Source organism: Callospermophilus lateralis, unplaced genomic scaffold (genome assembly GCF_048772815.1).
Source record: "Callospermophilus lateralis isolate mCalLat2 unplaced genomic scaffold, mCalLat2.hap1 Scaffold_300, whole genome shotgun sequence".
NCBI classification, from domain to species: domain Eukaryota; kingdom Metazoa; phylum Chordata; class Mammalia; order Rodentia; family Sciuridae; genus Callospermophilus; species Callospermophilus lateralis.
The window spans coordinates 426,344-438,909 of NW_027513641.1; the positions used below are offsets into that span (position 1 = coordinate 426,344).

Here is a 12,566-nt window from a genome sequence, read left to right on the forward strand (position 1 = left end):
ATTAAGATAATGAATGTGTCAGTAAGTGCTTCAGAGAAATTAAAGCAGGAAAGGTGGTTGGGAGTGTTGGACTAAAGGTGGAATGATTATAACCTGGAACACAGAGATCGGGGAGCCATCTTTAGCAAAGACCTAAAGGAAGCAAAGTAGTTGGACTTAAAGGTACCCAGGAGAAGAGCAGCCCCAAACACAAGGCAATAGTGCAAAGGCCCTGAGATAGGAGCATGGTGCCATGTAGAGCATCGGCAAAGAGGATGTAGTGATTAGAAGAAAGTAAGAGGAAGAATTGCAAGAAATGAGGTCAGAAAGGAAATGAGTAAAGGTGCAGATGATACAGTCTCACAGACCACCAGAAGGACTCTGGCTTTTGCGCTGATGGAAATGAGAAGTACAACCAGCCCTGAGTATATATCTGAGGATTCTGTGTCTACAGATTCAACTAAGCACAGATGAAAAATATTTTTTAAGAAACCTCACATCTGGACTAAACACATAGGACTTCTTTTCCCTGTCATTGTTCCATAAACAATACAGTGCAATGACTATTTACATAGCACTTTTGTTAGGTATTAAAAGTCATCTAGCAGTGACTTGAAGTACACAGGTGGGTGTGCCTAGGTTATGTACAAATGCTGAGCCACTTTACCCAAGACTTGAGTCTCTGTGGATTTGAGTGTCTGCAGGAAGTTCTGGAATCGATTCCCTGCAGACAACAAGAAGCCACAGATAGTTCAGAGCACACTAAAATGGCCTAAAATGTTCTAAAAGAAACACTCAGGATATTGGATTAATCTGTGGCTACAGAGACACCAGAGACAAGGCAAGAGACAGCAGGTTCCAGGGAAGCCAAAAGACTAGGGTAACAGCAGAAGACAAAGGTGGCAAAAAGTGGTTAAAGTCTGGATGTTTTTTAAAGATAGAACTAGAAGGATTATTCTGCTATTAGATGAAAGATTCAAGAAAAAAAGATTTAAGTTTTTTATTGCCTGGGTAAGATCAGGGGCAATTAAGGGAGCAATCAGGAGTTCTGTGTTGGCCATAAGTCTGAGCTGCGTACTGGACATCCAGAGGGACAGACAGGAAGACAGGATGGAATCTCAGGGTGATCACCAAGGGAGTCAGTGTCAGTAGGGGAGAGAAGGGGTGCAGAGAATGATTCCTGGGGAATCAGGAGGAGGTCAGAAGGAGATCAGAAGAGTATGGTATCCTGGAAGCGAGTGTCCCAATGAGATGTGGGTTGAATATTTCTTTAGGTCAAGCAAACCAGGACTAAGAAGCCAATCACTGGATTTAGCAATATGAAACTCCTTGGTGACTTTGGCAAAGGCATTTTTGAAGGAATGATGGAATGAAAGCCAGTAGGGCTGGATTCAAAAGGTGATGGGAAAAGCTGGGGTTGTGGCTCAAGGGGTAGCACGCTTGCCTGGCATGCGTGCGTCCCAGGGTTCGATCCTCAGCACCACATACAAAGATGTTGTATCCGCCGAAAACTAAAAAAATAAATATTAAAAAAAAATTCTCTCTCTCTCTCTCTCTCTCTCTCTCTCTCTCTCTCTCTCTCAAAAAGACAATGAGAAGACAGTAATGTGAATTTTTGGGTTTTCAGTCCAACTCTGTTCTTTATTCTTGGGGTATGGTAAGGGAATTCTGCTTTCTTATGTAATCTCCTTTATCTTCATTGTACCTGAGGATACCGTCCATCTGGGTTATCACCACAAGAACTAATCATGACAGTAATAATCTCTGTGCTTCCCTTAATGAGAAAAAAGCATTTCAAGTTTCTCTCACCTATACTGAGACAGACTTCAGAGTGAGAGCATGTATATGTTCTCTCTCAAGTTAGGAGAAAAACTTTTTTGATTCCCATTTTTTCTCCTATAACATTGGGGGCTCAGCTCCCACACCACAGGACTTGTGTGCAGGTTACTGATAAGGATTATAAATTCCTATTACATGGGAGTTGCATATTGGTTATTTTCTCCTTTTTTCTAATGAGCAGTGGAAGAACAAGAAACCATATTTCACTGCACCAAGGAGTCAATTTTAACTCTCCCCTGCACAGTACATTTTAGAAAAAACAGGGTTGGGAGGTATTCTTTTTTCAAAGATTCATGAATCTGGAGAATTAGAGTAAACCATGAGACGAGAGAATCAAAAAATCCCTAAGCACATTCAAGTACAGAAAAAGCCTGTTTTTTTTCCCTCTGTTTTATTTCTGGCCACTGTGGCCCATCAGCAAGTCTCTCTCTACTGGTGGTCTTCCAATTACATCATAAACACATTTCAGTTCTCAACTCGTTTTCTTTTCCTCTGTCATCTCAGAGCTCTCGAAAGCAGTCACACCATTTAAAGTACAGGAATCAAGTTTCTAGGGACACACTGGAGAACATTATTTATCTCAATTCTTGACTGACATGCATATGAATGCCCTGTCATCCACCTCCCTGTATTTCTCAACCCTACCTACAAATTAGAATTACCTGGGGACCTTTTAAAAAAATTGATTCTTGTCATTCTTAGGTACAAGGTAAAAAAATCCAATCTCATAGATGTAGAGAGCAGGACAATATTAGAAGCTGGGAGGAGGAGAGGAGAGAGATAGGGAGAGGCATGTTAATGGGTACAAAATTATGATTAGATAGGAGCAATAAGTTTGGGTGTCCTATAGCACAGTAAGGTATCTAGAGTTATCAATTATTTATTGCATGTTTCAAAACAGCTAGAAGAGATTATTTCAAATGTTCCCATCACAAAAAAAGGGATACATGTTTAAGGTGATGGGTATGACAATACCTTGATTCATTCATTACATATTGTATCAAAATATCACCCTATGCCCCATAAATGTATGCTATTATTTGTACCAATTAATTTTTATTTTAAATACCAATTACCCCTTGCCTCTCTATTATGAGATTCTAACGAAAATGATCTGGGGTGACCCGGGCATATATCCCCCACTGAGTTAGTCCTTCCCACATTTGTTGGACTTAATGGGTTGACCTCTCTCCATCTCCACTGTGCCCAGCAGAACCATTCCACTCTCTTGCTAACCCTCCTCATCAAATGACTCCTCTGAATCAAGGCTCAGTTCTTTGATTCCCTTGCTCTAACACCTTACCTAGCCCCTCACTGTCTACTAAATTAATTCTAAATTCCTACTTTTGGCTTTCAAGGCCATCCAACTTATGGCCTAGAAGGCCTTGATCACCCCAATCCCATTCTGCACCCCTACCATCCACCAATCTGCAGTCAGACCATTTCAATCACAGTTCTACCAAAGCAAAACCCGGGGGTGAGACACCCTTTCCAACAATTCCCATCAAAAGTAATAATCTACTCAAAAGTCACTGGCTTTCATTCTGTGTTACCAGAGAGATATATAAGAGATAAATATGGTCGAGCCTGTAATTCCATTGGCTACGGAGCTGAGGCAGGAGAAGCACAAATTCAAAGCCAGCCTCAGAAACTTAGCAAGGCCCTAAGCAACTTGTGAGACCCTGTCCCAAAATAAAATATAAAAAGGGCTGGGGATGTGCTCATTGGTTAAGTGCCACTAGGTTCAATCCCCAGTATACACACACACTCACAGACACACACACACACACATACACAAAGAGAATCTGTCTAGCTTAGGTAAATAAGTAGGTGCCTAGGTAAATAAGCACACTGGCTTCACATAGTACAGACAGTAGAGGCCTCACTAGGTCAGAAGATGGGTAAAGTGAGCTGAGCACCTGCAGCCTGTATTGACCCTGACCTCCTGACATGCGGTCTGGGTAAGCTAGTGGATGACACCAATTGTATCCCATTGCACAAGAGGATAATGATTTGATACTGATATTTTTTACATTACTTACTTCGAAGTCAAAAAATTATTACCTATGGATGAAGAAAACATGAGTTTATAGCTACTAGTATGAGAACTCAACTCCAAAATTTTTTTATGTATTTTCCCAAACTAGTATCCCAGCCCAATCTTTGTAGGAGGTTGGTGGGGCTGAGAACTGCAAAGTGAACTATCAGGCTTTATTTGTAAATTGGTTCCATCAGAGACACAGAACCATGGAAATAGATTAGGGGTATTGTTATTGTTGCTGGGATAATTAATTCCATGTTGTAAAAAGACAGATGATCCTTATAATATTTCTTTCTATAAATAGGAATAGCTCTCATTTGAGGTTTTGAGGCTTGGAATTTTCTATTCACTTCTGAGTTTGTCTTGGGGTGGAAGCTTGATGACTAAATAGTATCTGGACTTCACACTGCCTTACATGAAGTTTAGGGGCTATAGTTCCAAGGAACAGCTATTAACCTGACTAGAAACAACTGTTTCTCAAATGCACACATCAAGTTAATAAACACAATAATTTTGCACTTTGGTTTTTCTACAGTGAGGGTGACTGGTTTCCCCTCTTGCTATTTTCCCATATTTTCAGAACTGTTAGACAAATCATAACAATAGTATAAACAATCAAGGGCAAAAATATTTAAGGGCCTGTGGACAGAATTTTTTTAGGAAACAAATCTAATCTCAATAGAGACTATTCTTATATCAATGTCATCATATTATGCTAAAATGTAATTATGTAGATGAAATCAAGACTAAACACACATCCCTCTGAGCAGGGAATGGGCTCTTGCCCTATGATCAATGCTCCAAAAATCAGAATTAAGAAAGAACCCCATTTAGTTCATGGTTCATTAGCTACAAAAGAAAAGTCAATTCATTCTGCAAGCAGCTTCCTGATGTCATCCTTCTTATATACATATTCAGACTAATGACTAGGAAACAAAAAACCCAGGCAAGTCAGCCAGTAATGCTGAGGCAGGGTGATCCAATGAGAGCAATCTTGGAATTTGGGGGGGGGGAAGAAGGCTGGTCTGCAGACCCTGAGAGCAGGACCTCCTTGGTCCTGCACAAGCTAGGCTATGTTTATGTTTTATGCAGTTTCTAGGATTCCTGGCTTGTGCTCACCCTTAGTAAACAGGAACAACTTTTGAAGGTTATAGCCTGTCCCAAGTTAGGAAGGGCAAGGAGAAGGCTTCTCTGTATGCTGTGTGGACTGCTAGAGAAGCCTGGGTGAGGAGGCCAGGGAGGTGGGGAAACAGTAAGCCAGGAGAGGGATCCAAGGAGAAACATAGCCACACAGATTCAGAAAATCTTGGCCTGGCAAATTCTTCCCAGAGGAGACCCCCATTCAGTACCAACTGTGGTGGTCTCAGACCTGCTTATTATTGAAAGAACCAGTGTCCCCTCACAGTTGATTCCTCATTACCTAGAGAAGAAGTCAGAATTCTCAAGAATGGAACTTTTCTCAAGCTGGACTGAACTTACTTGGTCTCCTACCAATACCCCCAAACACAGGACATTTTATGTCCAGTCATGAAGACTGTTTCAGCAGCCCAGGGTGCCAAGCTCTGCCATAACAATGACACACTGCACATGCTGCTGGGGAACAGTCAATTCTCCTTCCAATTTAGCACATTCCTCCCCACCTTTGCTGGGTCAGTTCATGGTCACCTCTCCCTCACTCCTAGTCTTGGGGACTCCTATAATGCTCCCATGTCCCCTTGCTTATTACTCTAATATTGCTCTTGCCACACAGCATCATGGTTATCTGTGCATTTTTCTTTTTTCTTCCAAAAAATCATGCACTTACTATGGATAAAACCAAGCCTGACTTTTCTTGGCATCCCCAGTGCCTAACAATAAGCTATAATTGTCTCCTAGGGTACTATAACAAAATATCACAAACTGAGATCCTAAAATCAAACTTATTTCATCCCATTTCTGAAGGTTAGATGTTCAAGATCAAGGTGTCAACAGATTTGGTTTCTGCTGAGACCTCCTTCCTTGTCTTGCAAATGGCCACCGTGTGTGTGTGTGTGTGTGTGTGTGTGTGTGTGTGTGTGTGTGTGTCTGTCTGTCTGTCTGTCCTCCCAAGGGCTTGCTTCTCTGAGCCTCTGGTGTTTCTCTGTGTCTCCAAATCTCTTCTTTGAAGAATCTAGTCACACTGGATTAGGGTTCAGTGGAAGAGCCTCAATTTAACTTAATCACCCCTTTAAAAGCTCTATCTACAAATTCAGTTCCATTCTTAAGTACTAGCAGTTAGGACTTCAACAAATGAATCCTGGGGAGAGAATGACAATTCAGACCTTAGGCACAATGTGTTGAATCAATTGATATTTGTCTGGAAGACTCAGGTCATGACTGAAAGAGGTTGTTTTCAGATTCATTCAAACTCAGATTTGTTTGCTTTTGCTTTGTTTGCCAGTTTGTTTGTTTTCATGAGCACCTGTTATTTACAAAGCACCATGTTCAAGCCAAGAAAAGCCCACATAGGAAGTAAACTCACAATCCCTGTTCAATGGGAACTGTTCACTGGGAATTTACCACAGAGAAAAGTGGTTTTACTAACTGATTTTGCTAAAGCACAAATATAAAGAAAGTGTGTTGTGCCTGGAAGAAGCCAAGGTGGGCAAACCACAGTCATAAAATTCTGCTCCCCCTGGCCCCATGTAAGAGTCCCTGGAGCTCCAGGGAGCACCATGTGAAGGAGCTAAGAGACTTGTAATTCCAGTGACTCAGGAGGCTGAGACAGGAGGAATAGTTCCAAACCAGCCTCAATAACTTAGCGAGGACCTGAGCAATTTAGTGACATCTTGTCTCAAAATAAAAAAAAAAGGGTCTGGAGATGTAGCTTAGTGGTAAAGCACCCTAGGTTCAATATCTAGTACCAAAAAAATTTAAAAAAAAATGAAAGAGCTGAGACACTATGTGCTAAGCCAAATCACATAGCAAATATGCAAATTCTTAGTGTAAACAATGAGGCACCAAATTAATTTTGGTAATTATTACACAGAATATAGAATTTTTTTCACTGTCTTAAAGTCAATTAGCACATCAAAAAGAGTACCATGAAAAGGACTACATTGACAGAATAGAAATACAAGAAGAGACTTGGAAACATAGAAAAGCATAGAGGAAAATATACAGAGAAAATTATATCTATTGACCATTCAAACTTGACTCTTTCTAACTGTAGTATCAGAGGAAATAACAGGAACTGCTTAAGGTCCTTCTTAGGGGCCAGGCCCTGGGCTGAGGACACAGCATGTGCCACTGCAATCTGGAGAAATGCTATTTCCCCTTTTTACAGATGAAGAAAAAAGAGGCCTGAGAAGTTTAGGAATGTCTTATGTTACACAATAAACTGGAGACAGGACTCAAATTCTAGAAAAATCTGAGGTCAATGCCTAGACAGACAACAAAGGTCAAAAATCTTATAATTATAACAAGACTCATAGCTGAAACACTTTATGTTAATATGCCTATAATGTGAATAACCACGTCTTCTGGTATGCCACGAACAATCCCTGTTTGAATCTGTTTCCAGTATAATCAGTGACAACCCTCCCTTTCTCTCTCAGAAGTGTAAAGAAGACAAAACATTAAATGGTTATCCTGCTTCAATGCCAGTGGCCCATGATGAAACTTGTCTACAGAATTTTCCACTAAAAAATAAAAATTGGAGGACCCCTTGTTCAAAAAGTGGGGGGGAAATACCAGTAAAGGTTTGGAAAAACAAAGCTTTTTTTCTTTCATATATCTGTTCTGCTGGTGCCCCACTGTCCCACCTGATCTCACTTGCAAAATAAAAGATAAAATCAGTAAGAATTTCAAGATGCAGGTAGCTGAGCATTGAACCCTGAGCTCAAAGCCCTGTACCACTGCGCACACCCATGAAGAGCCCTGAGTCTGCCCTTTCTCCGTCCACTCAAATGGGTCTGCGATCTTGGCATGCTGTGTCACTGGACTGCAAACAGGAAGCAGGTCACAACCTACTATTGTCCACACTCCAGACAACAAATACTGGATATTAGGCCTATGAAATCATTTGTCTAGAATAACTGTTTTATAGTATTTCTAATGCAACAAAAATTCATTTCCCAAACAGAACAAGATACAAAAGTAAATTAAGTAAATACAACAATAAATTAAGTCACTCTCTAGCATTTTATCAATGATCTCAAAAACAATTCATCTAGATTATGTAACCTACCCATGATCTCAAGTGAAAATTCAAAACACCTGAGAAGAAACAATAGTGCATTACAAAGTCTTTAATATCTCAATGCCTTATTGATGACATGATCCTGGTTTAAAGGCAGGTATATGTCTCATTTGAAACTTGTTGTGGCACAAATTCTGAAACTTAAGACCAATTGGGGGCAAGGGGAATTTGAATGTTCAGGATGATTGAGGAACTATCCTTAAAAATAGGGTTAGGAGGATGGAGGATGCATCAATTCATTGATTCATTCCATCACTCAATAAGCATTTATTGATCAGCTACAGTGTTACAAGAACTGCACATAATTTTGGGGAAGCACAGACAAGCAAAATATATATCCTGGTCCTCAAGGAGTGTATAGTAGAATGAGACAAAGGGAAACAAATAAGTGCATCAATTACTTTGTTTTCCAGAAGAAGTAAATATGGAGTCCTGTGGGTATAAAATAGGGAGTAGTAAATGGGGTAGAGAAGTAGATACAAAGCAGCGAACAATGCAGAAGGAGAAAACTGAGCCTTGAAATCACCAAGAACAAAAAAAGAACAAAGGCCGAGGCCTGAGAAAACATGGCACATCATGGGAAGGGCAAGTCATTCTGAATGAGGACAGCCACCTTAAAGCACAGAGCTTTTGCCAAACAATAAGTGTGTGCCTGGGTGCCTGGGCAACAACTAGAAAAAAGATGCATATGGAATGATACTATGGTACAGAGAGCTGAGCATAGGTCCTCTGGGGGATGAGGTAGGAGAAAAAGTACTTTATTTATTTATTTATTTTTGTGGTGCTGGGCATTGAACCTAAGGGCCTTGTGGATGTGAGGCAAGCACTCTACGAATGAGTTATATCCCTGGCTCCAAAAGCTCTTTTTAAAAAGGCCAAAAAAGGTAGAATTGAGGAAACAGGACTCAAAGATATTTAAGATTTTAGTAACAAATTTTCCTCTCTGGCTCTATAAACTGTTTTTCTTTTTTGTGGGGGTAGAGGGTGGAGCGGGTACCAGGGATTGAACTCAGGGGCACTTGACCACTGAGCCACATCCCCAGCCCTATTTTATATTTTATTTGGAAACAGGATCTCACTGAGTTGCTTAGACACTTACTGTTGCTGAGGCTGGCTTTGAACTCGCAATCCTTCTGTCTTAGCCTCCAGAACCCAGGTGCACACCACCAGCCAGGTAGTCTATGATCATTTTTTAATTTTTTTTTCAAGATTGTTTTTCGGTGGAGTGCTGGGGATTGAACCAGGGCTTTGTGCATGTGAGGAAAGCACTCTACCAACTGAGCTATGTTCCCGGCCCACTATGATCTTTTATATATATATATAAAATGCCTTTATTTACTTATTTTTATGTGGTGCTGAGAATCGACCCTTGGTCTCATCCGTGCTATGCAAGCACTCTACCGCTGAGCCACAATCCTAGCCCACCACTATGATCTTTTAATCAAAGGGAATAATACCATTTGTGTTGCTCATTCGTGGACCTATAAGTAAAAATTTGTTGTTAGAACTAAAAATGTGTTTTCAACCTCTTCTTCCTTTTCCTAATAAAGTCATGCTTTATTCACATAAGTATGGCTTAAGGCAATCACAGAAATCTAAACCAATGATTAATCAAATATTTTGATTTGACTTAGGAATGCACTATCAATCCATTGCAACATATTTTTTCCTCTGTTAGAGTCTGTAAACAAGTCAGGATGGTGCCTGGCATTTTGCCAGAGAAATGTTAGAGTCTGTAAACAAGTCAGGATGGCGCCTGACAAAATGCCAGAGGGAGTGGTTTGTGAAGTAATGCCAGCGAGCCATTAAGTGTGGATATTACTTATTGGTTGACTGCTGCATTTAGTTTATGCTAATTAGATAAGCTGTGTGAAATGTATAAATACTGCTCCTGTCCTACAATAAATGGCTCCTACTCCTGCTATATCAATGTACACAAGTTGTTCGTCACTCCCCGGTTATTTTGCCCAACCAGCTGGACTGCGGCATTGCTCAATTTGTTTAATAGTATGGCTGATTTTTTAAAATAATTTAAATTGTCTCTATTTCTGCTCATTCCCTTAGAATAGGCTTCTATAAGAGAAATTATCAAGCCAAAGAGTGTGAATATTTTTAAGCTCTTGGTACATATCAGTGTAGTCTAATATGAAAACTAGATTGATTACATCAACTACAGGTGACCAAGTAAATTCTTAAGGGGGTTAAAGTTGCTATAATAACTCCTAAAAGAGAAAACTGAATATAATAATTTATAATAGATTTTTGGCTTTGAATAATCGGTCATGACCAAAAATAAGACAGAGTAACCCTTTGTTTAAGGTGACATTCAGGTCAATAAGTGAATATGTGTATGTAAACATACACAAGCACAAATACTGGGTGAAGTGGAAGAGTTCATAATTTCTAAATAAGATTAAAAACAGTGAAATCATAATATAATCTTCTACATGTAAAAAGGAAAATACAATTTATTTTAGACTTCCCATACAATTTCACCTTGCTGTCTATATAGGAATAATAAGTTTTCAATTGTAATAATCATATGTTCAGATGAGAGGAAAAACTGATAAAGATCAACAAATCATTTTTTAAGGTAGATTATGTTAGTAGTGTATTTCTCCGGCTTAGCATTCTGCAGGGTACTTTTTCCAGCTATTTTCAAAAAGCAATTCCTCTTTAAGAAATAACTCAAATTCTTCAAAAGTCAAAAGACTTTATCACCCACAAAGTACTATGAAAGCTAAATCTGAAGCTACTACAAATTAAATCTCCTTAAAAAAACTCTTTTCACAGTCCCTATGAGAAAGAAATGTAAAATCATCCATATATCACCAATTGCCAGGATATTCTCAAATACCTGAGCCATTACAAATAATAGGACTGAACTATACTGATTTTGAGAAATCAAGCAGTAGCCAACCTGTGCATTTTACATCATTTGAGACATCCTTCTTTCCTTCTTGACTCAGCCAAGAAGTTAATTTCCTCTATGGGGACTGTAAGCAGAAACTTTACAGATTTTATACAACTGGGCCGGAAGTTTGGCACTTGAAATATTTCCCTTCAGAAAGGAGGGTTATGGAACAGAGTGAAGGAAGTGGAAGGTTAGAGGATTTGAGTTGAGATTGCAAAGCTTCTTTAAATGATGCTGTCGCTGGCATCTGGGTGGACAGGAGCCAATCTTCAAGTTCTTTGTCTTGTCAGCAGTGAACAGGAAAAATGTACTGTTTGAGTGATGTCTCAGAAGTTACTTTAACTAAATTTTGTCCCTTCTGCCCTAAAATGAATGAAATATTTTCAAAGCACACTTTCAGTGAGTCAAATTGAAACCTGCAAACCAAGTTCGTGCCCAGTTCTAGGAAATCCTGTAGTTGTTAGACGCAAGTTTTATTATACCACTCTCATGGGCTCATGTGCATAGCAACAGAGCAGAGGATAGATTTAAACCAGGAGGAAGGAGATTGTAGGACCAAGGACAGGGAAGCACACATGTGGCTTTAATATCCAACAGCTGCAATAGAATGGTAACCCCCACCCCCTCAACCCCGCTGCTCCTTCTGCACCCGCCCTGCCAAGATGTTGCAAAGATTATCACTAAGGGGACTTCACTGCCAGGTTATCTGAGTAACTCCAGCTCCAGTAGATTCAAAGAATTTTTTAAAACTACATGTACCTAAATGCAGCAGATTAGATTTTAGTCACCAAGGCTTTATAACAAAATCTCCAGGGTTAGGAGATCTAGGGAGGGGGTGGAGGTGGGGGTCACACTGCAAACTGATCAAACTGCTATGGAGGAAATAAAAAGTGAGGGGAGATCAGGCAGCCAGGATTTCCCGCACAGGACGCCTTTCTTTGGAGCTTAACTTTTCAGATTCCCAGCTCTCCAAGGCCCTGATCACTCAGTTGGACTCTAACCATTGACAAATCCCTGCAGTGGATCACCGCGACCACGAACTCCCTGTCCCAGCGCAGATCGGATGTCCCCACCAGTCCCTTAGTGCCCATATAGACAATGCCCCGATGCTTCCTGCGGAAGCTCCAGCACCCACTCCCCTTCCCCGCCCCTGGGTCCCCCTGCGTCGTCGCAGCGCTGGGGCACTCACCGACACTAGGAACTCCAGGGTGCCCACGTAGTGCCACTCAGTCTTCTGCAGCTCGCTGAGAACGCAAAGGCGCAGCAGAAGCTGTTTCTCCATGTCCTTGGCGCTCTCAGCGCGGCCATCCCCTCAGCTCTCCTCGCTCATGGTGGGGGGCGGGCCTCGGGGCTTGCAGGCCTTGCTGCGCGCTGCCCCGTGCGCTTCTGGTGTTCTGCTCTTGGCGGCTAGAGAGGAAATTTGCCGCCTTGGCAAAGTCCGAGGAGGGACGGACGACTTTACATGCTGTGATGAGGATAGGGAGGTGGAACTCCGGGACTGGCGCGGGGCTCTGCACAGGAAACTCCTGGGAGAGCAAGCTCCCGCTGGGGCTCTGAGCGCCCAGCCCCCTTGC

The 12,566-nt window shown here is 41.0% G+C and overlaps 1 pseudogene; it reads right to left on the reverse strand.

Moving 5' to 3' along the window:
• LOC143388602 (phosphatidylinositol 3,4,5-trisphosphate-dependent Rac exchanger 2 protein-like) overlaps positions 1–12,274 on the reverse strand; it is a 147,970-nt pseudogene extending 135,696 nt beyond the window's left edge.
• Between the last annotated feature and the right edge of the window lie 292 nt (positions 12,275–12,566).